The following is a 25,455-nucleotide window of genomic DNA, read 5'->3' as shown; positions in this document are numbered from 1 at the left end:
GGTAGCATTGCATGTTTGGGGTTCCCCAAGTGTCCCCGATCTATGGAGCTGGCCATGGTGACTGGGAGTCCTGGGTGGGGAGAACCAACCTGGGGGAGACATGGTGTGGCGAAGGCTGGGGTGTATCCGTGGTGATGGGCTGGAACGTGGAGGCTGGCACTGGGGTCTGGAGACTGGACAGGGCCCAGAGATCTCACCGGGCTACGAGGGATGTGGCCATCTGCTGGCCAGAGAGGTGAGGCCTGTGGTTCTCTGAGAGCATGTGCTGCTGGGGCTCATGGGGTTTGGTAGGTCCGTGCTGACAGGAGACAGGCCAAGAGACGTTGTGAGAGTTTTAGAGATTTTATTCATAAGACACACCAGTATATCCTTTACAGCAAGCAAGAGTAGGGAGGGCGGGATATTTATGTCTCTATGTGGGTTGGATGTAGGTGCAGGCGGTTGCAGGAAGCGGGTCTAGCGTTGCTTTTCTCGGCTGCTTAGCTTCTCTTGTGACACCTGAAATGAAAAGAACAGGAAAACAGCAGAGAGGGCCGGAGCCTCAAGCAGGGACAATAGGAAAGTACTGAGCGCAGGGGAGAAACTGAGGGCAGGGGGAAGGTACAGAATATGCCCAACAGGGTTTGGCTGGCCTGGGACCCAATCTGCTGCTGGGTTCGCTGCTGCTGCGTGGCTGCGGGTAGCGTCAGCGTCCCTGAGGCTGCGGGAACCGGGCGTGTCCTGCCAGGCCTGCAGCATGCCAGCACTGCCTTTCTGCTGCTGCTGCTGCTGCTGTTGCTCCGTGGCATCTCTCTGTACTGTGGTTCATACTCGCCACGCTGGGGTTGCGCCCCGGGTTCATGATGTTCAAGGCCTGGCCCTGGGGGTTCAGGCCTCCCATTGTTTGCTGCTGCGGAGGGACAGCAGGTCGTGGCCCGCTGGCTTGCATGGCGTTCAGGTTCAGCAGGCTGGGCTAGAGCTGAAGGCCGGCCTGGCTGGCCACTTACTTGGCCATGTGCTGTTTGGTGAGAGCTGCCATCGGCTGAGGGTTTGACTTGAGGATGTTGAGCACGTGCTGCTGCTGGGGGAGCTGGGAGACTTCAGGGTCCGCAGCAGGGCACCTGGAGAGATGCTCTGAGGGGGCTGCACCTTAGTCTGCAGAGACATCACGGGCTGGGCATGCCTCACATTGGCTGTTGCTGGGGGATGGGTGCCGGCTGCCACTGCGGGGGGTCGGGGGCAGAATAACAGGCCCACTGACCTGGTTGGGTCACATTCAGGCCCAGGGGGGCCATCTGGCTCTCAGGGGTCACTGTGCCTCAGGGACATAATGTTGTTGGTGCTCACCCAGTACAGGTGCTGCTGCTGCTGTGCCTCACGTGCAATCTGCCGGGCGCCTCCACTGCTGCAGGTGGGCCTGGGCGGGGGGGGGGGGGGCTGGCACCTGGTTAGTGGGCTTCCCAGTGCAAACTGTGGTGGGGGGCTGAGTTCTGGCCACGCTGGAGAAGCCGGCTAGTGACATGCTCACAGGCGAGGTCTGGGGCAGAGTCGGGGGCTGTGGTGTCCAGGGTGTGCTGGGATGCAGTGTGGGGGGCCGGGGTGGTGCTGAAGGAGGGGGAGGCAGACTCGCTGAGGCACAGTGTGGGTGTTGATGGTGGCTTCCGCTGGCGCATGAGCTACGTGTGCTGCCGGCGGTGCTGCATCTCCTGCTGGCGGAGCTTCTGCTTGATGTTGAGGCAGTGGGGAATGGGGCATGTGTTTTCTTGGCAGTGCTTGGCATGGTAGCAGCAAAGGGCGATGAACGGCTTGCACACGCCGCAGCCTCCATTGGTCTTGCGCTGGCAGCCCTTGGTGTGCTGCACAACCCACCTCATCTTCTGGCAGGACGGCTGCAGGCACCTGGCGTCGTGGCACCGGCGGGCATGCCCCAGGGACTGGATGCAGCACTGGATGGCCTGGCGCCGCCACTCCCAGAGGCTCCTGAACTGCGGCTCACACTGGCTGCCGCCCTCATCGGCCTCTTCATCCAGGCCCAGCCCCACCGTCACCATCTTGGTGTGGCCCTGTGTGGTGTAGCAGTTGATGCAAAGGTCGTAATCCTCGCACCACCCCCCCCCCACACCTCCCCACCCCCCACACCCCCCCCACCCCTCTCCGCTCCGGCTCCCACTCCCGTGGTGGCGGGGCCGCTCTGCTGCAGCCTCTGTGGCTTTGTCCTTATGGACGTCCGGAAGACGTCTGCTCTAATTAGCATGTTACCCTTTTATTAGTATAGATGTTTTTATCCATCACTTGGTGGGTGTTGCTGAGTTTCTCCAGTGTAACACTACCTTTCCATTTGTAGTTGATATGTAGCTTGGATGCAATACTTTGACTTTTTTCTAAAAACCTATTATTTTAAATTGATTACAACTCTTTAACCTCTTCAAATGTTTGCTTTCCTAGTGTAGTATTGTGGTCGGCTTGGTTATAGCACCCTGACCCTAGACAGCCGTGGCGTCATTGGTTTTATTGGTGCTCAGTAAGTATTCAGTGGATAAAGGTGACAGATTCCACAGTGGACATGACTACCAAATGCAATGTGTGAGCTTTTTTTTTTTTTTTTTGCTCTTGATTCCAACGAATCAACCAGAAAATAACATTTTTATAAGAGTAAATTTTAACATAGGTTGGATAGTGAATAATATTAAGAAAGTGTTGTCAATTTTATTAGGTATGATAATAGCATTGTAATTATATTAAAATACCTTTTTCTCATAGAAATACATACTGAAGTATTTACAGGTAAAGTAATATGATGACAGGGATGCATTTAAAATATCCCAGGAAAAAAATGTATGGTGAGATGGAAGATGACACTGGAACAGCAAATGCTGGTCATTATTTAAGCAGGTGATGGGCACATAGGTTTCCCTTATACTTCTCTAAACGGTCTATCGCAGTTCATCTGCCTCACAAAATACCCCATTCCCATATTCCCAGAATTTCATTGTGCAGTCTATGAAAACTGGTCATTTCCCAACTGGCCAAGAGCAACAGGTTAGCCCATCCTCTGTATCGGGGTGGGTGCTGGCTTTGGGCTCCCAATCTGTATGGGACTCACCTCTCAGTGGCTTTTTCTCAGGGACACTTCCCTCCTGAGCAGCTTTCTTCCTAAGCAGACTCTCCCCTGAATCGCTACAAAGTCCGAGAGTCATTGTATAGCATCATATTTCATGTACCCACCTATTCTATCTCTGTCTTCAGCAAGTACTTGCCTTTTACTAACTTCTTTTAATCATCTTAATATTTTCCCAGTTTCTCCTAGACATTTCAGAAGCCATCTGAGGCCATAATTGGATTGGATAAGTCAGTTAGCCTCTGTGAGTCTCAACAGCTTCATTTTCAGGGATGGGCAAAAGTAGGTTTCATAGTTGTATGGAAGAAGACATGCAGGTTATGATTATTACTAGAGGCCTGATGCACGAAGATTTGTGCAAGAATGGGCCTTCCTTCCTTCCCCTGGCACCGTCTTTGCTCCGGCCCAGAGCTGCCTTTCTGCCTTCCCACGCTGCCCAGAGGCCCGGAGCGGCTGGGGCGATGCAGAACACCTGCATCATCGCCATGGCAATGACCAAGTGTCCCGCCCCTGGCCATTCGGTGCTTGTGTATGCAAATTAACCCACCATCTTTGTTTGATTAATTTGCATACTCATCCTGGTTGGCTGGTGGGCATCGCAAAGGTACTGTCAATTTGCATCTTTCTCTTTTATTAGTGTAGATAATAATACAAGAATGAACTCTGTTTCACATACTCCCAACTGTATACCTCCTTTTGCCCACTCCTTTATAAAACAGCATATTCCTACCACATAGGTCACTGAGAGAATTTCGGAGGATCAAGTGCATGCTCCTCTTCTGAGCATTTGTGATATGTTGGAGGTGCTCACTCAGTGGAGCCTTTCCTCCACCCTGGTCAGACCTGCCCCAGGAAGCTCCCTGTGGACACTCACGGGGAAAGTCTAGCTCTGTGGTGCAAGCCCAGATAAGGAGCGAAGCCCCAGGGCCACCACAGCACGCCTTCAGCGCCCTGTGCCTGAGACGTGGGCAGGGCAACTTGCTGAGTGGCAGGATGGCTGCTTCCCTTGGCAGCGAAAGTTATTTCTGGAATCTAATGCAGTTAGAGATATAAAAGGCAATGATATCACAATTCTATGATCATTCTAACCGGGCTGATATATGATAGTGTAGTACATGGCCAACCACATCTGCACACGCTGACCCCAGGCATGCCCCCCAGGATCTGGTCTAACTCACTTCCTGCCTCCCTCTCAAGCCCCCTTGGTTGGTTTCCATTTTTCTCCCTCTCTTCATCCTTTCATGAAAATGGAGATAATAGGAGTACTGTAAGGTTAAGTAGGTCAAAGTGAATGTGTCTAAACTGCTCTGTGAACTTACATTTTATTGTTTTATTTTTCAGTACAGGAACTAGCCTAGACGTGTCACTTACCGTCAGTTAAAGTGCTGGTTTTGTTTATTTTGGATTTTGTTTGCTTTGTTTTGGATGAGTTTGGGGTTTATGGGGGGAGTTTGATTTTTTTGTTTGTTTGTTTGCTTGCTTTTGTTATTGTTGTTCTGGTTTCTGTGCTATTCCAGTCCATAAGGAAATTCCTATTATTTTAAAAATCTAGCTGCCATCCCTCCACCTCCAGCCCCACCCTCACCCTTAGCCCCACTCTACCCAGCCCCACCCCACCCCCAACCCCAGCTTCGCTGAATCTCCTGAGCTTACCCTGCAGCATGCTACCTGGGCTTGCTCAGGTGAAAAGTGGTTTAGCTACCAATTCACACCTGGCACTCGGAGTGTCTGTCCTTGTGACTGGGGAATAGTATCAGAAACCACGGAGTGTTGCCTTTGTTCTAACATAGAAGACTTGTCTCTCTCTGCCTGGCCAGTGTGGCTCAGTGGTTAAATGTCAACCTATGAACCAGGAGGTCACGGTTCAATTCCTGGTCAGGGTACATGCCCAGGTTGCCGGCTTGATCCCCAGGAGGGGGCGTGCAGGAGGCAGACAATCAATGATTCCCTCTCATCATGGATGTTCTATCTCTCTTCCTCTCCCTTCCTCTCTGAAATCAATAAAAAATATTTTTTTAAAGGCTTGTCTCTTCAGAGTGGCAGGTGCATGGTCTCTGACTGAATCTCAAACACGGCAGCTCCTGAGGACTCTCTCAGGGCCCCCAGGACTCTGTTGGGGTCTCAGTAATATTGCTTTGCTTCCCAGCCTGAGTTCTGAGCCTCTTGAGAAATAAGACAAAAGACTAAGTATTGCCCTAGCTGGTTTGGCTCAGTGATAGAGCATCAGCCTGAGGACTGAAGGCTCAGTGGATAGAGCATCAGCCTGAGGACTGAAGGGTCCAGGGCTCGATTCCAGTCAAGGGCACATGCCCAGGTTGCAGGCTTGACCCCCAGTGTGAAGCAATGCAGGAGGCAGCCAATCAATGATTCTCTCTCATCACTGATGTTTCTATCTCTCTCTCCCTCTCCCCTCCCCTCTGAAATCAATCAATCAATAAATAAATAAAAAGAATAAGTATTTAGAGGCCAAGATATTGCTTTGGTTACTGATAAAGGTTAGGTTGGAAGATCTAAGTGGTATCTATTGGCAAATGGGAACTCAGCATTAGACAGGACCCTTCTGAGGCAGCGCTGGGCCACGGCCAGCCTCCGCCTGCAGGGACACGGCCCGCCCCTGAGGGGCTGAGCAGAACGTGTGCTCACAGCACATCAGCCTGCTCCCAAGAGGGGAACACGAGGCACTGAGCCAAGCTCCCGGTTCTTCTTACCAAATTGACCAACTGGAAGGAACTCTGCCATAAATCAGACCTAGCCAAGGCTTTTCCCTTAGAGTCTTCCTGGGGCAGATGTTTATAGAATGACAGTTTCCTTTAAGAGGGACATCTGGTTACCCTATAATCAATTCTACTCTGACATGGTAATTAAACACCTCTGTTCCATGCTCTTTCTGGTGGTTACCGCAAACCCACGTTGCGTTCTGGCATTCACACCTCCCGCCACTACAGTCACTTCTTCCGTGTACCTAACACCCGACACCTACTCACTGTAGTCTGAGGGCACGCAGAACACAGTGGTCTGGGTTAGCAGTGCCTCTTCAACTCCTTAAATGTTACAACCCGTCCCTCTTGTGTCCTTACATGAGACACATTCTGTTGGCGGTTTCCATTATTATGGACTGCAGTGTCAGTAAGTATCATCTGGAACCACAACAACAATAAATGGAAAACCTAATCATTGTGGGATTTGTGTGTTTTTTTAAGTCTGTTCCATTTAAATGAGTCATACCATGAAGTAAATACATACTCTCCTTTTAAACCCTTAATCAGTTACATAACTCCCCAAGAGTTCACTCTGACCCTGTGTTATGTTAAGGTTTTTGCCTTGTTCTGCAGGACTTTCGTTCTTGGATTACACATTGTCAGGGATGACTGCCAATTCCTCCCTTTGCCCTCAGCCCTTCCCTGAGCCGTGTGTGTGTGTGTGTGTGTGTGTGTGTGTGTGTGTGTGTGTGTGTCCTAGTCTTGCAAAGAAGTGTCACCTTTCCTGTTTTCTCAGCAACTTGAACCAATTCCAATTTTCTCCTGGGCTTCCCTGGTAGTGTTTGGTGGAGTGTGCTTCGCTGGCCTGTTCCAGTAAGCTCCCCACCTTGTCTCCAGGGCATCCAAGGTAAAGAGCATTGCATTGGAATGGAACTGAACTTCCTGATCCTTCAGAGGCTCAGCCTCTCCTTCAGGGCCCCGCTGCTGGCAGGGGCTAAGAGAAACTGGCAGGTTGGTTCAGGCTTCTGGGTGCTCCCTCATCTTCCCCATCTCACTGTATACTTCCTTCTGGTATGGACACAACCCCTGTGTTTTCATGACTTATATCATTTTCTCCTTATCTACATTGTGGCTTCCTCCAAGGCAAAACTCTGTCTTGTTCTTCTTCTGATCTGTTCCAGCTAGCTCCTGACTCCTAGTGGGAGCTCAGTTAATATATAAGGGAAGGAATGAAGTGAGGAGATCAGAGGGGAGATATGGGGTCCTAGAACCCTTGAATGGACTAGTAACCCTCTCTAGAAAGCTGTTCCACACACATTTCCACGGCCAGTTCCTTCTCTCTCTGTTATTCCCATGTCCTCCAAGGTCACCTTTCCGGACTTCCTTCCTAAAGGAGCCACCACGCTGACACGCATACACACAACCACTATCCATCTTCCCTCCCTGTCATCTACGTCATGGCTCTCCGCTATCTGAAACTAATTTAGCTGTATTTTTTTTATTGCCTGTCTCCCTCCATTATGATGTAAGCTCCAGGAGGTCCTATAGCTTTAGCATCTTCAGTAGTGCCTGGCCCGTGGTAAGTGCCTCAAGTTTCCATTGAATGAGTAAATGGAGAAAGAGAGGCAGGAAAAAAAGACGCATCTCCCCTCTCCCCTCTCCCTTTTGCCCAGTTAAATCGACTTTAAAATGTAGAGCCCTGGGAATCAATCAACACAGAGGAAAGAGAAGCTGTTCTTCTGCTCTTTGCTGCCCCCCCTGGCGCTTCCATGTGAACTGCAAGGTCCAGAGGCATCTTGAGTGGGAGAACAGGGGAGAGAAGTGAGAAGTATCTCCAGCCATCTATCCTTCAAGATGCAAAGGAAGAATGCTGTGAGGAGTGTGGCGACCCAGAGAGGAGCCTTCCTAGCGATGGTTCCAGCCAGGTCACCTGTGAGAGGAAGAACAGGCTGAGCTGCTGTTAGGATCACAGGGACGCGGTTTGCACTCACAGGCATTTACGCAGAGGGGAGGGTTTATTTTAGGCACCAGGTCATGGCACCAGGAACAGGTGGCATAATGAAGCTTCGGGAGAGCCTGGAGCCAGGCCTGGAAAGGCAGGGACCAAGGCTGCTGCTCATCCGGGCCCGTCCTCATCGCCTACCTTAGCCGCTCTCACAGCAAACCTGTGCAGAGGAGAGACATGTGGCTGCTCAAGAGGCTCAGAGGCCCACTTTCCAATTCCACAGGGGAAATCTGACCGGTCCACTTGGGTCAAGTGTCCACACCCCTTCTAATCAGCTATGGGGTGGAGTCACGTTGCATGAGTGTGGCAGCTGGTGCAGAGAAGGGGTATTCGTGGGATCACCCCCAGAAACGTTTGCCATTTTTACCCTGATCAGCAGATGGTGTGCTTCACACTGCGAAAAGTATCTGAGTAGCAGTTTATTGTCACTTCCTCTCAAATATCCAGATATTTTCCATTTGTCTTCTCTGTCGTTAGCCCACAATCACCTAGCACTGGAAGCAGAAAATAAGAAATATTTGCTGGGTCACCAGGGCATTGAACACTTGTTTCCAGTGTTAGTGGATCTAAAGCAGCAATCATGACTCAGTGACAGAGAAATGTGTCCAGCCCCGAGTTAGCCTCAGGAAGTCAAATGTTACAGAAGTCCTGTGGGCAGCTTTCCACCTTCCTCTTTCATTGATTTTGGGGTGTGAGAAACCAGCTCCTGGAATGTACCCACGGAGTCCAGCCACCTCAACAAAACAGGACAGTGTATCCTGAATCCACCCAAAACACACCTTTCCGTGGGTAATTATGAGGCCACCTCACACTGACTACTTCTGACTCATTCGAATGCTTTTCTGGTGTGTGTGATACAAGATGACACTAGGGGAGATCATGCCTTAGGTTTCTGGAATACTTGGTATTTTTTAGTTGATTTACCTTTGAGCAAGCTTCACCTCTGCTGTGAGACGTGCATTTCATAGATTAGGGCGGGGCAGGAAAATGAGGGTCAAAACAAGGTGCCTTCAAGGGGAAAAGCTGCTCTGCACATTCACGTAAGATTTCTCCTAACTGTGCACAGAGACGTGTCTCCAAAGATGACACTCCCTTTGGAGAAGTATCCCTATGCTAAGAAGTGTAGCACAGGTGTGGTCCACCGCTGTCCCGGCTTGCTGAGAGATTTAGGGTCAGTTCTGTTTGATCCCATGGTACTATTTGCCCAGGGACTGCTTTATGAAGACCCTCTAGGGGACCAACATATTGCTCTTGGGGTTTTTAAGGGGCCCAGGCTGTTGGAAGGGGGCTTCCCACCTGGTATGGGTGGGGCAGGGAGCTGCACAAAATCCTGGGGCACAGGTGGTTGTCTTGGGACCTCGCTAATCACCACTGCGCCTGCAGCCCACAGGCAATCCTCACCCTCGGAGAGCAGCTTTCCCGCCGAGGGCTTTGGGACGGGTGGGAGTGTGCAGGGGTGTGCGCTCATGGGCTCTGTTCCCGTGGGGCACAGCTCTCTCTCTTTCTGTCCTTGAGGTCCTTCCTCTCCCCCCCCCCCCCCCCCATCCCCCAGCCCGTGGAATCTTTACTCTGGGGGACAGAGCTCACTTTGCAATTATGCAGTTATGCATCCGGCTCTTTCTGTCCTACACCTGCACCGGAGACTTTTGAAGTTAAACACAAATTAGCCTCCTTTATTCTCCAGTGACATCCTGCCCCTAAAGCAGTGGATGACTCATATCTAGTTTTCTGGGCTGGGAGGAAGATCCCCGGGGTGAAGAAAGTGAAGAAAATCAGAAAGCACAGAGTTGGAAGGGTTGTGAAGGTGTGGGGGTAGGCGAGAACATAGAATTAATTCTTTAAAATATTATCCCACTCCACATGGATCAGGCGTTGCGCCCATCATGTGAGGGTGTTACTGTGGAGTTGTGTGTTCTTGTTCACATGGCTTCTTGCAGGGCTGCAGGACAGACACATGGAGCTGGCGTGGGGGGGAAAGTTGGAAATGGAGCTGGACTTGGGTTGGTCCAGCACAGTTTGGGCTGAGCTGTGATGCCCTGCTGCAGTGTTTACTGAGGAACCTAGATCTTGGGAAATGTACTCATATCAGGCCTTTCATTCCTTTGTCTTTTGAAGATCGCCATGCCAGACCGCACCTCCAGCAATGAAGGTATGTTTTTCCCTTTTTAAATATATTTTTTTATTGATTTTTTTTTTTTTTTTACAGAGAGGAAGGGAGAGGGATAGAGAGCCAGAAACATCGATGAGAGAGAAACATCGACCAGCTGCCTCCTGCACACCCCCCACTGGGGATGTGCCCACAACCAATGTACATGCCCTTGACCTGAACCGAACCTGGGACCCTTCAGTCCACAGACCCGACGCTCTATCCACTGAGCCAAACCGGTTTCGGCAAGGTATGTTTTTCCCTTGAAGGGATGTCCTTGTCAATCAAGCTGAGAGAAGGGAAAAAATAAGCCAATACCTTCCTGTTCTCCCTGGGGTTGGTGGAGCCTAGATTCTGAGGATAAGCATGAGTGGAGCCCTCCTGCTTGGGGAGGTAGGGGCTTTTGCTATGGGAGATAGGAATGAGAGAGTATACCAGGCACTGTCTGTGCCCCCCAAAAAATGCTTCTTACTGACTCTCTGCCTGGGACTCTCTCCAGCTCAGAAGCACACCTTTGCACAAGGCAGCCAGAAATACCAAGGAGTGAGCACACCCAGGAGAGGGTTCTCGGTCAGTGATGCTTTGGAGCAAGTGGGTGAATCCACCCAGTATCTCAGTTCTCAGGGAAGACGCTTCGGAGGCATGTTCTATACCAGTGCTGTCCCATAGGCCTGTGATGTGAGTCCCAGGTGTAATTTTACATTTTCTAGTAATCATATTTTAAAAAGTAAAATGAAGAATGGGAAATGAATTTTAACAACAGACTTTGTTTAGCCCCATATACCTAAACTATGATCATGACAACATGTCATCCATATAAAAATCATCAATGAGATATTTGATTTTACTTGTTTTGTACTGAGTGTTAGAAATCCGACATGTGTCTTACGTTTAGGGCATCTCTCCTTTCTGAGTAGCCCCGTTTCAGATGCTCAGCAGCCACATATCGCTGATGGTTACCATATTGGCCCGGGAAGTTCCATATTGTCTCTCAAAGGTTCCTCACGGGATTGAGCCCCCGTTGCCCACCGTGGTAAACTTATCTATGCATGCGATGTAGACTTCCTGCCTGAACTGCTTCTCTACTCTCCGACTGGTGCTTCCGGGGATTATCTGCCAAGTGAACTACTTGCCCAGATCCTCACCTCTGAGTCAGCTTCTGGGGAACACAACCTAAGACAGGATGGATCTAAGCCTGCGAGCTCTTAAGGGGTAGTCACCTCTCCTGTTCGTTGTTCTCAGCTTTGGACTCTCCTTCTGGTATTTTTACGTGGAGGAAATCCATGCTAAAAGTTACAGCAAGGCGTGTTCTCGGCTGTGACGACCTAGGGGAGGGGTCTGTCTATTCTCAAGCCTGAATCGCAAAGGGCAGAGCCGTGTCCCCTCCCCTGAGGTCAAAATGCTGGTAGCAGTAGCCGCGCCTTGGAGACAGCTGTGCCCAGCAGATGAGGCAATGTCATGAGGGTCCCTAGCAGCCATGTGGCTGAGTGACAAGGAGGCTGAGGCAGAAGAACACGAGGGACCCACGTGCTTTCCCACAAGATGGGCCCAGGGGCCCTCAGGCGAGCCAGAGGACGGTTTCCAGCCACCAACCCAGAAGCAGGGTGTACAAGCTACCCCAATTGTACGTTTAAAAGAAAACGTAACTTTGTAGGCATGGGTGGTAAGTTAAGGACACCTGGATGGCATGCCAATTAAGTCTCAACCGGCTGTTTCAGCCAAGATGACTTCAGAGAATCCGCCGTCTGTGAGCAATGAAGAAAAACGATGGCCGGTTTAGATGCAAGTTGACTCGGGCACTGTTCATGTGGCTTACAATGTTGTCAAAACAACACATAACGCCTAACACACCTCTTTCAGGGTGTGGGGCAAAAATGAGAGAGCAATTTTGTGTGAGTGAGCACTGAAATACCGCGAGAAGAAACCGGGCCCCAAAATATCCACACATATCAGTACATTCTTTCGTTGTGTACTTATTTAATTGAAAATGGGAAATTCCTTTGTGCTTATTTGTACTCTGTCCTCAATGCTCGTAGGCAAAGCGGGACAGTCCTTTAAGAGAGAACCTAGCGGCGTATTCCCAGGCACATCCCCACCCAACGAGGGTCGGCCTGTTTCAGCTTCCCTGAGCCACACCTAATGAACGAACAAAACAGCACTCGGAAGACCAGTCTGACCTCGCAGCTTTACTTCCTTACCTCGCAAAATCATGCGCCTCCGTGACCTTTCCTAAAAATGGTTTTTAAAGTAACAACATTTCACTTCGCCTTCCACAACCCACCCTCCTGGAGGTCCTCTCCACGGTCACCAGTGACCGCCTGTCCTAAAACCGGGGGGCCCTCCCTCTGTTCTCATTCGACTTGAATTTCCTGCGGCGTCCAACGTATTGAACCACCTTTTCTTTGTTCCTTCCATTTCAACAAATACCTGTTAGTGCCCGCTGCAAACCGGGCACCGTGACGAGCACCCTGGAGACGTCGTCGGGAAACGGGACAAAGACCTCCGCCTGCATGGAACTTGCGTTGGAGCAGGGGCACGTCAGGAGCCTCAGCCCCAGGAAACCGGGGTGCCCTGGAAGCGGGAGGCCGCACTGCCCTTTCTGAGGAGCGAGGGAAGGACTGGGGCTTTGGAAGCTGGAGAGTCAGAGTCAGGGGCTTGTAGACCACAGAAGGCTATCGGGGAACAAAGCATCTCCAGTCAGCGTCACAAGATGTCAAGTGTAACTGGGATTTTTATGGAAAACACAGCTGGGGTGTTGCGTCACATGTGAGGCTGGCAAGTTTCGTTGATTCTCTCAAACCCACACCCTCTGTCTCTCACTACTGCCACCACTTCATGAGTTCGGGGTGTCCGCCTTTAAGCTGCCCTCCCTCCTGAGCTCCGGTTTTATTCTTCTCTTACCACACCCTCCCCCCAACCCCCACCCCCCACGCAATACAGCCCCAGAGATGTTTCCCTAAAATAAAACTCAAATCCTCTCCCTGCCTGTTTCCTAAAATACAGCTCCTGAAATTGGTAATGTGCCTACAAAAGATCCCCTGGTAACATACACTGAGTGGCCATATTATTATGATCTCTGAACCCATAATAATCAGGCCACTCAGTGTATATCCTATATAATAAAAGGCTAATATGCAAATTGTCCCCTCGACCAGGAGTTCGACCAACAGGCAGGCCAGCCAACCACCCAGTGTCCCCTCCCCCTGGCCAGGCTGGCTGGACCCCACCCGAGCACGAATTCATGCACCGGGCCTCTAAAATACACACACACACACACTGAGTGGCCAGATTATTATGTGTTCAGAGATCATAATAATCTGTCCACTCAGTGTATACCCCGAGAGACACAGGTTCCTTCCTCAATAGAATCACACCTAGGAAAAGTACAATGGAATCATTTTTCCCTTGAAACAAGGGCAAAATTGCTATTCCAGTTTTTAAAAGGTGGATGCACTTTTTGCTATGATTGTAACTACGTGTAGTTGAAATGAACAGCAAAGATTCTATGAAACTGTGGGTGGTTGGTAGAGCTAAACTAATTTTGACCACAATCCAGATCATCAAAAGTGGTTGGTTTGGGGTTTTTAGAACTGGCACCAAGCAGTTTAAAGCACGTGACGCTAGCTCAACGCAGTGCACAATGCCCAACCAGAAACACAGAATCAACTACTATTCCTCAGCCATGGGGCTTTCTCTCTGCTCTGAAGGTAAGTCAACAGGGTGTGGGTGCTGCCCAGAGGGAATCAGCATCTCAGGAGGCGGCCTGGGGACTGTTCCCTCCAGGCAGCATAGTTGAGGGGAGAAAGTGCATTGTGGCCAAGGAAAATCAAGGTCATGATCAAGATGAAGGTGCTGACAAGCATCGCTCTGAAGGATGAGATAATAAAGACAATAAGTCTCAAGAATAATAAAAGTGATCATTGCTAATATTTACTACCTGTGTGGCATATGCAGGAAGCTAAGCACTTTACATGCATTCAATCAATCTCTGAGATAAGATGTTGCTATTTCTGATCCTTCATATGTCAGTATTTCCCAACAGTCTACCTTTACTCCTCTTCACATATTTAAAGCTTTTTTCCTGGGTGGATGAGAATCCTGGGGCACAGAGCAGTTAGGACACTTGCCTGAACTTGAACAGTAAGTGTCAAGGACTAACTCTAGTCCAAGTGAAAACCAGAGAATGAGATGTGAGTCAGAGACCACAAAGATGGAGCATAGACAAGGGATGGGTTGGGGCAAGTGGGTCAGAGGCCAGGGAGAGTTACAAAACACTGAATTACCCTTTAGCTGCAGCCTGGTGTGTCAGAGAAGTAAGAATGGCTGCTGAGAGGAACCATGAAGGACTGGACGAGGCTAAAATGACATTGACATTTTATTCTATTTCATTTTATTTTATTGTGGACAAAACCCTTAACATGAGCTCTACCCTCTTCATAGATTTTTAGGTAGACAATACAGTCATGTTCACTGTAGGCACAACGTTGTTCAGTAGATCTCTGGAACACACTCATCTTGCATAACTGAAACTTTATTCCCGTCAAGTGGCTTTTCTTTAGTCAGTAGGTCATTCAACATATACTTATTGTACATGAAATATCTTAGTCAACTCAGGCTGCTATAAAAAACTAGAGGCCCAGTGCCAGCCTGCACCCTCTCCAATCTGGGACCCCTCGAGGGATGTCCGACTGGCCGTTTAGGCCTGATCCAGGTAGGATCGGGCCTAAACGGGCAGTCAGACATCCCTCTCACAATCCAGGACTGCTGGCTCCCAACTGCTCTCCTGCCTGCCTTCCTGATTGCTCCTAACCGCTTCTGCCTACCAGCCTGATCACCCCCTAACCACTCCCCTGCCAGCCTGATTGATGCCTAACTGCTCCCCTGCTAGCCTATTTGCCCCTAACTGCCTTCCCCTGCAGGCCTGGTCACCCCTAACTGCCCTCCCATACAGGCCTGGTCACCCCTAACTGCCCTCCCCTGCAGGCCTGGTCACCCCTAACTGCCCTCCCCTGCAGGCCTGGTCCCCCCCAACTGCTCTCCCCTGCAGGCCTGGGTCCCCACAACTGCTCTCCCCTGCAGGCCCAGTCGCCCCCAACTTCTCTCCTCTACCGGCCTGGTCACCCCTAACTGCCCTCCCCTGCAGGATTGATCACCCCTAACTGCCCTCCCTTGCAGACCTGGTCCTTCCCAACTGCCCTCCCCTGCTGGCCATCTTGTGGTGGCCATCTTGTGTCCACATGGGAGCAGTCATCTTTGACCACATGGGGGCAGCCATCTTGTGTGTTGGAGTGACAGTCAATTTGCATATTATTCTTTTATTAGATAGGATTAGATAGGATAGAGGCCTGGTGCATGGGTGGGGGCCGGCTGGTTTGCTTTGAAGGGTGTCCTGAATCAGGATGGGGGTTCCCTTGGGGCATGGGGCAGCCTGGTCAAGGGGCCTGTGGTGGTTTGCAGGCAGGCCACGCCCCCAGGTGACCCAAGCAGAGGCCCTGTTATCTGGGATTTATTTATCTTCTATAATTAAAACTTTGTAGCCTTGAGCGGAGGCCTGGGTTTGCCAGGGCAGGCGGAAAGCTTGGTTCCTCCATCGCCGAGGAAACCCAAGCCTCCTGCTCATTCTGTGGCCACAGCCATCTTGGTTGGGTTAATTCATACTCGCTCCTGATTGGCTGGTGGGTGTGGCTTGTGGGTGTGGTGGAGGTACGGTCAATTTACATATTACTCTTTTATTAGATAGGATTACCCAGACAGGTGGCTTATAAACAACAGAATTTTATTGCTCACAGTTCTAGAAGCTGTATAAGTCTACGATCAGGGTGCCAGCCTGGTCAGGATCTGGTGAGGGCCCTCCTCCAGGTGGTAGATTGCTGGCTACTGTATAAATTCACATGGTAGAAAAAGGGCACCCATCCTATTCATGAGGGCTTTGTCCTCTTGACCTAATCACCTCCAGAAGGCCCCACCTCCTAATCCCATCACATCGAGGGTTAGGATTTTATCATATGAACTAGAGGCCCAGTGCATGATTGAATCATGCATGTGTAGGGGGGAGCTGGGTGCCTGAGCGGACAGGCACCCAGCTCCCACGCTTTTGCTTTTGATCGCTGGTGCACCAGGCCTTTCAGAAGCCTCTGGCATGGCGGAGGCTTCTGAAAGGCCTGGTGCCTGAGCGGACAGGCACCCAGCTCCCCCGCTTTGGATGGTCCGCGGCGGGACGTGAGCTCGCTGCCCCAGAGGCCCCTTCTGTGCCACAGCACAGCCATGGCGCAGAAGCTGAGCTCGAGTCACCGCTGGCGTGGTGAGCTCAGCGTCCCACTGGCCCAATCGGCCGCCACCCCGGCCACCCCAAGTCCCACCCCCCTGCGCCTCCTGGCCAATCGTGGGCATAGCGAAGGTACGGTCAATTTGCATATTTGTCTATTATTAGGTAGGATTTTGAGGAGACATAATCATTCCCTTCGTAACACCTACTATATGCGAGACACTCTTCTAGGAGCACCACTGGAAAAGCAGGTAAAATGCTGGCCTTACGAATGTTACAATCTAACAAAATAATAATAGATTAAAAATTAAACAATAAAAATGGTAGCTCTGATATGCTCCGTGAGCAATGCCAGCTCTTTTCAAGGCAAAACCCCAGTGGAGCTAGATGAGGAAAATCAGGAGAAAGATAAAGGAGAGAAACAACAACTTCCTATCCTGCAGGCCAAACCCCTCCCCCTGGCTGGCAGAGGCCCTCAAGATACAAGGAGCTCTGGCAGTATGAACATGGTTTTCCAAAGGCTTAAGATTGTGGCCACTATCACAATCACTTAGGCCAACTACCTCGTCGTGTGTTTTTTTAATCCCCTTCTATGACTTCTTTGTAGAAAAAGTTGTCTGGGGTATGCTTGAATACCTTGCAGGAAAGGAAATATTTTCATTCTCAATAAAACCCACTCCGGGAGAAACCAAGATGGCGGCATAAGTAAACACCTGAACTGCTGCCTCACACAACAATTTCAAAACTACAACTAAAAGACAAAATGGACATCATCCAGAACCACAGGCAGGCTGGCTGAGTGGAAATTCTACAACTAGAAGGGAAGAGAAAAGCACACTGAGACTCAGAGGAACTGCGGAAGTAAAGTGCAGAGGTACGGAGGTGCGCGCGCAGAGAGGGCTGGCAACTGAGTACGTGGCTGGCTTTCTCAATCGGGAGGGGGACAAAAGCTCCCAACTGCTCTGAACTCCAGTTCCGGGTGAGACTCTGGGGACCCAGACTCATACAGGGAGAAACTGGACTGTCTGGCAGTGGGTGAAACTCGAGGGCGGCTTTCTCTCAGAGGTGCTTGCAGCGATTACCACAGGACACTGAGACTCAGGGGCCTCTTAAAGCAGGGCTGACAGGAAGCCATTGCTGTTTGCTCTGCCCTGAGACTCCGCCCCATCCAAGCTGAGCGCTGGGGCTTTTGCATATGAATGGCCTGGTCCTTTGAATTCTAAACTTACCTAACAAACTGCAGCTGAGTCAGAGAGACCCAGAATATCCAAAAGAAGGCCCAAGGCCCCGAAGCAGCTTGCATTGCTTCACAGCTGGGCTTCATCTGGGCACCTCCAAAACCCAAACAAAGAAGAGGAATCTGCAGATCTCTCCATAGCTCCTGCTGGGTGGCCTCAGGCAGAGGCTAAATTAGCACCTTCTTGGAGATCCAAGAGCCAGTGTACCCAGGGGTCAGAGTGGGACCATCCAGATTACAACTCCTTAGATCCATAAAGGACACACTCAGGGGGCAGACTCAGTGAGCACCAAAGCCCCACTGAAGCAAGTCTTGTCTCATAAGGGTGTCTCCAGCACAGAAGTTCTCCCATCGTAGACACAGCTGATCCTCACAGCCAGTTGGCCTGGAGGTCAATTCCCCCCAGTGATACCAACAACAATCAAGGCTTAACTACAACAACACTGTGCACACAGCCCACAAAGGGGTGCACCAAGAGTGTCCATCTCAGGTAACTGGGGAGGCTGAACCACTGGCCCCTATAGGACACCTAGCACACAAAGCCACTCTGTCAACTCAGGGAAGCAGCCAAAATGTGGAGACAAAGAAACAGATCACAAATGAAAGAAATGGAGGAAAGCAAACGACTGGATATAGAGTTCAAAACCACGGTTATAAGGTTTTTCAAGAATTTTCTAGAAAAGGCCAATAAATTTAGCAAGACCCTCGAGGATATGAAAAAGGACCAACTAGAAATTAAGCTTACACTGACTGAAATAAAAAATAATATACAGAGATCCAACAGCAGACTAGAGGATCGCAAGAATCAAGTCAAAGATTTGAAATACAATGAAGCAAAAATCACTCAACTGGAAAAGCTAAAAGAAAAAAGAATCCAAAAATATGAAGATAGTGTAAGAATCCTCTGGGACAACTTCAAGCGTACCAACATCCAAATTATGGGGGTGCCAGAAGAAGAGAGAGAGCAACACACTGAAAACCTATTCGAAGAAATAATGACGGAAAACTTCCCCCACCTGGTGAAAGAAATAGACTTACAAGTACAGGAAGTGCACAGAACCCCAAACAAAAGAAATCCAAAGAGGACCACACCAAGACACATCATAATTAAAATGCCAAGAGCAAAAGACAAAGAGAGAATATTAAAAGCAGCAAGAGAAAAACAGTTAGTTACCTACAAGCGAGCACCCATACGATTGTCAGCTGATTTCTCAACAGAAACTATGCAGGCCAGACGGGAGTGGTAGGAAATATTCAAAGTGATGAATAGCAAGAACCTACAACCAAGATTACTCTACCCAGCATAGCTATCATTCAGAATTGAAGGGCAGATAAAGAGCTTCACAGATAAGAAAAAGCTAAAGGAGTTCATCACTGCCAAACCAGAATTATATGAAATGCTGAAAGGTATTCTTTAAGAAGAGGAAGAAGAAGAAAAAAGGTAAAGATAAAAATTATGAACAACAAATACATATCTATCAACAAGTGAATCTAGAAATCAAGTGAATAAAAAAATCTGATGAACAGAATAAACTGATGAATATAATAGAATCAGGGGCATAGAAAGGGAGTGGACTGACAATTCTCGGGGGTAAAGGGGTGTGGGGGTGTAGGAAGAGATTGGACAAAAATCGTACACCTATGGATGAGGACAGTGGCGGGGGGGTGGGTAAGGGCAGAGGGTGGGGTGGGAACCGGATGGAGGGAAGCTATGGGGGGGGGAAAGAGGAACAATTGTAATAATATGAACAATAAAGATTTATTTTAAAAAAAAAACACTCCAGAGAAGTTCAGTTTTGGTTTGGTTTGGTTTGCCTTATACTGATCCCTGTTAGAGTTCATCTTGACCCTCAGTCTGTCATGAAAAGTATTTTATGTTCTCAGTTTTAGGTTATCCACAAGCTAATTATACAAGTACCTTCTGGATTATGGATTTTCAAACAATGCTCTATCAAGGGCTGAGTACTGTGTGGAAGGGCTGAGAGTGGTGGGACTGGGTGGGTGGGTAGGTAGGTGGGTGAGAGAGGAAGTGTCTAAGGGCCCAGCAGGCAGGGCCTTCCACTCTCTTTTTAATGGTCCCTAGAGCAGCTCCATCTTTATCTGTTTTATTTTTTAAGCTTCCATGGAGGATTTCATTGGAAGAAAAAATTGCACAGTTAAAAAAAATTGTTTTAATTCTAGCTCCAGATATTCTTCCCATAAAGTCATTAGCATACATGTTGAATCAAATAGAATTAAGAGCAGGGCAATAAGGCACATTTCCTTGCATGATGGCAGCAGTTACTGGTATCTTGGGTGCAGGTGGAAAACTATCTATGAACCAACCTCGCTGTTCCATGAGGACCCCCCAAGGGTTATGAAATGTCTCCTTTGAAACTGTCAGAGTGTGTTCGTCTGTGTTTTACCATTTTGTTGGTGTCAATAGTTCTCAGCCCTGTGATTCTAATGATCTCAGTAGAATGAACTGGGAAGTTTTCAAAACTACCATTTCACCTCAAAAGGTTAAATATAGAGTTACTATGTGACCCAGCAATTCCACTCCTAGATATATCCCTAGGAGAAATAAAAATATATATCCAAACAATAACTTATACACAAATGTTCATAATAACAGCATTATTCTTAGTAGCTAAAAAGTGGAAATAATCCAAATGTTCAACAGTTTATGAGTCTATATATATAAAAGGCTAAGCGACTGTCCAACCAGCCAGCTGGCTGGTAGGTATGACATGCACTGACCACCAGGGCAGATGCTCAATGCAGGAGCTGCCGAGCTGCGGTGACTTGGCAGTGGAGGTTCTCAGGTGATGTACCCTGGAACCAGAGAGGAGGGAGCCCATTTCCTTGTGGGGCCACACAATTCCACCAGGCTGCAGAACCCCACCTGCCCCTGCCAGAGGGACCCTGCTCACTCCACAGATACCCTTCGAGCTGCAGTGCCACCCCAGGTGCAGCCAGCCAGGGAGGGACAGTGGGAGGTTGGCTCCAGGGCATGTCTGGCCCATCTCACCCAGTCCCACCCTGCCAGCCAATTTCTACTTAATTTCCTTTCAATGTGCACAAATCCATGCACCGGATCACTAGTGTATAAATAAAATGTAGTATATCCATACAGGGGAATATTATTCATCCATAAAAAGGAATAAAGTACTGATTCCTGCTGAAACCTGGAAACATGCTAGTCAAAGAAGTCAGGCACAAAAGGTCATATGTCATTCCATTTATATTAAACTAGAGGCCTGATGCACAAAATTCGTGCATGGGTAGGTTCCCTAGGCCTGGCTGGTGATCAGGGCTGATCTGTGGGGCGACCAGCGGGGCGATCAGGGGGTCCCCGCTGGCACCCACCTTGGCTGGCCTGGGGCGTGTGGGCTGGGGGCAGTTCCTGCACTGAGCATCTGCCCCCTGATGGTCAGTGCTCGTCATAGCGACCAGTCTATTCCACCAGTCGTTCCACTGTTAAGTCAATTTGCGTATACGGCCTTTATTTTATAGGATGTCCAGAACTGGCAAGCCTTTACAGACAGAAAGTGAATAAATGCTTACCTAGGGATAGGAAGGATGGAAGGAGTAAAGGTGAAGGCTAAACAGTACAATGTTTTTTTTTAGCAGTGACGAAATACTCTAAAATTGATTGTGGTGGTATTGGCACAATTCTGTAAGTATACTAAAAAGCATTGAATTGTACACTTTAAATAGGTGGAATGTATGGTATGTGAATTATATCTCAATAAAACTGTTAGAAAACAACCCTACCAATGCTCAGGCTTCCAGGGATTTTTAAAAATTAGTCTGCAGTGGGACTTGGACATCAGCGGAGCCCAGACTGAGAACCACTGATTCTAACATGGGGAGAGAAATGACTGATCTTGAAGGAAGCTGTGCTGCCTCTCAGTCCCCACCCTTCCTCGACGGGCAGTCATGGGCTACTCCTGTGACATGCCTTCCCAGAATTACGCCTTTGGTGGAGCACAAGCTGGTATTTGGGAGTACCACCTCCTCCCTCCTTGTGCAACTGTATTATTTAGCCATTCTTGGTTTCCAGTCCCACCTCTTACTATTGTCCACAATGCCTGATGGACCTTCAGTAAGAGCAGGCATCCTCCTTGCAAGGTTCCTTCTATACCCTGAGGTGCCATCTGACAGAACCCAGGACCTCTGAACTCGTGGGGAGCTGTTTGGTTACCAGAGGACAGTCCTCACTATAGGCTAAGAAGTCCTGAGTTACTATGTTCCTGAGCTTCGGCTTCTGCTTAGTTATGTTGATGCTACTTTTTTGGAGTCTTGCTCCATCATTTGCATCTCTAGGCCTGGAGCAGGGGGTCCACGCTTGGCCTCCCCCTTCTTGGCAGGATGCTCTTATAAAGCTGCAAGTCAGGGTCCATTAAGAGCCTGAGAGCTCCTTTCCTGCAATTTTGGGGTGTTCTCTTTCGCATTCAGGGAGTTGGAAAGTTCCATGATACATTTTCTGGCTTTGCTTTTTCCTACCTCAGGGACAGAGAGCAGACCTGAATGCATTATACCTCTTGCTTTGCCCCAGGGAATGTTCAAAAATCCTAACTCCTCTGAGTTACTGTTCCCTGAAGCAGTTAGCTCAGTCTACTGCTAGTAATGAAGAACACTGGCCTTGCCATCAGACACAGGTGGGTTGGAATCCCGATTCTGCTACTTGGTAGGGGAGTGGCTTTTGGTAAACCGTGTTTTCTAAGTCTCGGATTTCTCATCTGTGAAGTGAGGAATGAAGCCCACTTGGAAGGAGTGTTATAGGGGTTACATTGCAGCAGTAGATGTAATGTGCTTGGCTCTCAGTGGCTTTGAAATGAATTGCTAGGGATTATTTCCTCCCAGGCAGTTGTAAGACTGGGAGATCTAGCCCCTCCCTCAAGTTTTCCCTCCTGGTATATGGGATATTGCCTCCCCTCAATTATATTCAAAGTACCTTATCCCATAAACATGCAAGCTTCATTCTATCTAATACCAAATTCCTGTCCCCATTCTCCAAACAGTCCTGTAGAGGGAAGGGAGAGGGAATGATCCCTTCTTTCAGGGTCCCTCATCAGCCCCAACAATGTCCTAGTCTTAGGGTGCACTTGCAAATGTCCTCAGAGCATTTGCTAAGGTCAACGTTCACCACCCCACACCCTCCTGGGAGCCACTCCTGGGGGCAGGATCATCTTGAGTCTTCACAAAGTCCCTGAGCTGAAATGTCTGAATTCCACCACATATCAACTTGCCATTAAAACCCAGGAGTGTCTGTCTCAGATCTGGCCACTTTTTTCCTCCAACTATTTACAGGAAATTTATCACACAGTCACTGCTCAATACAGCACCCGGTATCTGGCAGGAAGTTTTGCAATAAATCCTTAAATAGCAGTTAAAGTTCCACCTATTAAAATCCTCTGGTCCAGTTTAAACACAACTCCTCCATGTTGTCTTATCAGTCAGAAATGGTTCCCTCTTCCCTTCTTCTGCACTCTTATAATTGCTATTTTCATTGACAGCTTATTCGTTGTTCCTAGGTCTTACTGTTAATAATTGGCAAGTCTAGAATCCAACTGTACTGAGTTAAACGGCCTTTTCCCAAAATGCATATCTACTGGACCTCAGAATGTGACCTTATTTGAAAATAGTGTCTTTAATCGGGTTAAGATAAAGTTATACTGTAAGAGCATGGCCCCTAAGTCCAATAACTAATGCCCTTGGAAGCAGAGATACAGGAGGAAACCAGGAAAGAAGGCCATGTGAAGATGGAGGCCGAGGTTGGAACTAGGCTGCCACAGTCGAGGAATACCAAGGGTTGCTGGCAACCCACAGAAGCTAGGAAGAGACAAGAAGATTCTTCCCTAGAGCCTTCGGAGGGAGCATGGCCCTGGCAATATTGGACTTCCAGCCTCCAGAACTGCTAGAGAATAACTTTCTGTTGGTTCATGCCGCGCCAGTTTGTGGTAATTTGTTACGGCATCCCCAGGAAACTATTGTACCAGCCTCGATCTATCAGGTGCCAAACATCCTCATTCTTAATCACTATGATATGCTGCCTTATGTTTGCAGCACCTAAGCTATGTCCTTCACAGTATCTCCATCAGATGCCTTGTATTTCACACTAGGAGACAGATGACACACCTAGAAGTTGGGGGGTGGGGGAAAGGAGAGGAATGTGAGAAGGTAGAATTATTGTAAGATAGAGAATGGGCAAGGCTATTTTCTTGAAAATATGCCCAACCTCCATTATAGTCTGATTCTGTGATTTAGCAAAGAAGCAGAAATGAGTTTGCTTATGAAGGAAGATGGTTCACTAGGAAAAAAGCAGAAACTACAATGCCAGCCATGAACTAGCTCTGTGATAGGTACATGATGTGGCTGATTAACACAATTTGACTTGGGAACAATGAGACATGGGCTCAAAAACAAACTATTAAGCTTTCAGCTGTTAAAAATGCCTAAGCTCCTTACTCAGCTGCACCTCATTCCATAACTCCCATCTCGGACACACAGCAGACACAACTTTTTAGTTGAATAAATGAATAACAGAATGACTATCAAAGATGGAAGAAGGTTGGAGGTGTCAGAAATGAAATGGTGGTCAACGACCAGGGAAGTCAGATGTATGGGAAGCATTGCGAAAGAAGGCTCAAGAACCAGGGCTGTCTGGCACTAACATCTGGTAGTCAAAAGCCATAACAGAAGCAAATGTGGTGCAATATCCGTATTTGTTAAATCTTGGTAATGAGTGTAGGGTGTTTGGAATATTATTCTTTATAGTTTAGTGTGTTTGAAATGTTTCATTGAAAATAGAGCTGCAATTGAACAGCAACATCACAATGGCTGGACCAAAATGGCGTGTTGTCAAATTGGCATCGTTCAAATCACTTTACTTGGATGGGTTCTGAATCCCTTCCTCCATCAGCAGAGCTGGTCTAGTTCTAGCAAAACACAGTTCATTTCCACACATGGGCCAACTCTCTGAAGGGAACCTATGGAAATATATATGAAAAGACAAAAAATAATCATTTCTTTGTGGGTCAATACTCCTGCTCTTGGGAGTGTATGAAAAGGAAGTGGTAATCAAAGAAAAAAAGGATGGGGAGCCCTAGCTGGTTTGGCTTAGTGGATAGAGCGTTGGCCTGCAGACTGAAGGGTCCCAGGTTCGATTCCAGTCAAGGGCCCATGCCTGGGTTGTGGGCTCGATCCCCACCCAGTAGGGGGCGTGCAGGAGGCAGCCGATCAGTGATTCTCTCTCATCATTGATATTTCTATCTCTCTCTCCCTTCCTCTCTCTGAAATCAATAAAGATATATATGTGTGTGTGTGTGTGTGTGTGTATGTGTGTATACACACACATATACATATGTATGTATGTATGTATGTATTTTTTTAAAGGATGGGGAATATGTAGGTGAAAAATTGGGGGACAAATGTCTTATAACAATGGAGAACTGGGATTAACAAGGTAACCATGGAGGACTGTTCACCACTGCTCTCACCCTAGTCACACCACCATCCCCTTTGCCTGGCTCACTGTGGTAGCCTCCAGCTGGTCTCTCTGTTTCCTCCCTTACACCTACAGTCGACTACTCTATACTCAGCAGCCACAGCAATCTTTGTAAAAGGAAATGAATCATTTCCCCACTTCCCCACTTCTCTTCACCCTTACTACTACCAACCTGTTCTGAACTACCACGTCCTGGGGGCCGAGTTATGGAAATAGCTCCCTAACTGGTCTTCCCTATTCCATCTTGCTTCCCTTCAAAGCCAGGGTGAAAGTACTCCTTTTCAAATCTTAAATCGGATCATGCCTTTCCTGGGCTTAGAACCCTCCAGCGGCTTCCCATCTGACTCAGAGTGAACCCGTATGACTCAGAACAATGTCAGAGTAAATGTACAATGGCACACAAGGACCTCATATCCTTCCCAGTCACACAATCCTTTTCATTGGCTGTTCTCTTTCTCTATATGTCCACATGGCTCATTCCCTCACTTCTTTCAAGTGGTAACTCAAATTTCTC

General features: G+C 48.6%; 1 pseudogene; it reads right to left on the bottom strand.

The window, feature by feature from the left end:
• Positions 1 to 685: 685 nt before the first annotated feature.
• Positions 686 to 12,459, bottom strand: LOC129150315 (CREB-binding protein-like; annotated as a pseudogene).
• Between the last annotated feature and the right edge of the window lie 12,996 nt (positions 12,460 to 25,455).

Source organism: Eptesicus fuscus, chromosome 9, assembly GCF_027574615.1.
Source record: "Eptesicus fuscus isolate TK198812 chromosome 9, DD_ASM_mEF_20220401, whole genome shotgun sequence".
Classification (NCBI taxonomy): Eukaryota; Metazoa; Chordata; class Mammalia; order Chiroptera; family Vespertilionidae; genus Eptesicus; species Eptesicus fuscus.
Note: the sequence above shows the minus strand (reverse complement) of the source record. Positions and strands in the feature narration are given on the sequence as shown.